We start from the raw sequence: 1544 nt of genomic DNA, 5'->3' as shown, positions 1-1544 counted from the left end.
AAAGTGTCTTCTACTATAGCCTTGGGCTGACCAAAGCCTTGTGAGTGGATTTGGTAGACGGACACTGAAAGAAGCCTGTCGTATATATATATATATATATATATGTATATGTATATATATGTGTGTGTGTGTATATATGTTTGTGTATCTGTGTTTGTCCCCCCCAACATCACTTGACAACCGATGCTGGTGTGTTTACGTCCCGCAACTTAGCGGTTCAGCAAAAGAGACCGATAGAATAAGTACTAGGCTTATAAAGAATAAGTCTTGGGGTCGATTTGCTCGACTAAAGGCGGTGCTCCAGCATGGCAACAGTCAAATGACTGAAACAAGTAAAAGAGTAAAAGAGTAATAATCATTTCTATTGTAGGCATAAGGCCTGAAATTTTGAGGAAGGGGCCTAGCTGAATACATCAACCCCAGTGCTCAAGTGATACTTATTTCATTGGCCCTGAAAGGGTGAAAGGCAAAGTCGATCTCGACAGAATACTAAAACTACTTCTACAACTATTAATAATAATGATAAAATGACTGCAACATATGTTGGAGAAGCCATACTTTATTTTATGAAAAGACCCTCCTCACTGTTGTAACAACAAGAAACATGTTGCAGAGATACGATTGCTTTTCTTTTTTGGTTAAAATGTTCAACTTCAGTATATAGAAAGCATATGAATAAACATGTTTGTATTTATTGCAAAATAGATACGACTTAAGTTTCCACTAATGCACCTAAACCAGTAATAGCAAATTTGTAGCAGTCATATTGGTAAAGCTTGATAAAATAGAAGCAAAATTAAAAAATGGCCTGGAGTAAAGGAACAATACATCAGTGAGTCATAAACATATATCTACACTACACCAAACAGTTATACAAAAGCACCTTGAAAGAGATGTAAGATTAACAGAGAAGAAGGAAGTAAAGAAATAAGGAAAAAAAAAATATCTGAATACACTATTGAATGTACAAAAATTTATAATATACAATAATAAAAATATGCTAGTAGTAGAAATAGAACAACATTTACGAATACAGTAATCCCCTGCCATATCGCAGTTCACCTATCATGGTTTATTATTCAACCCTTTTGTTACTGTATTTATTTTGAGATGCTCTGTGTTTCTTTCAATTACCTTAAATATAACAAAGAATTTAGTAAAATAACTTAATTATCATTAAGTTAGTGTTAGGAACATAAATTTGGTGGAAGATTTTAATTCAGAAATTATGAAAGCAAGACATTTGTACTACAGAGCTAGAGGCAGTTTTAGCTGGGTTAGTATCTAAAGGGTTAAGAATTGTTTCTCTATTATATATTTTAACCCTTTTGTTACCATATTTCTGTTGAGATGCTCTGTGTTTCTTTTAATTAATTCTAAATATAGTAAAGAATTTAGTTAAATAACTTGGTTATCATTAAGCTAGTGTTAGGAACATAAATTGTGACTAAGGTTTGGTGGAAGATTTTAATTCAAAACTTTTGTAAACAAGACATTTGTACTCAGAGCCAGAAGTGGTTTCAGCCAGGTTGGTATCTAAAGGG

At 32.9% G+C, this 1544-nt stretch overlaps 1 protein-coding gene across 1 annotated transcript in view; it reads right to left on the bottom strand.

Moving 5' to 3' along the window:
- Nucleotides 1-1544, bottom strand: part of LOC106883329 (transient-receptor-potential-like protein) — a 179707-nt gene that overhangs the window by 46521 nt on the left and 131642 nt on the right. The window lies entirely within an intron of this gene.

The sequence above is a fragment of the Octopus bimaculoides genome, chromosome 16 (assembly GCF_001194135.2).
Source record: "Octopus bimaculoides isolate UCB-OBI-ISO-001 chromosome 16, ASM119413v2, whole genome shotgun sequence".
Taxonomy (NCBI): Eukaryota; Metazoa; Mollusca; class Cephalopoda; order Octopoda; family Octopodidae; genus Octopus; species Octopus bimaculoides.
Note: the sequence above shows the minus strand (reverse complement) of the source record. Positions and strands in the feature narration are given on the sequence as shown.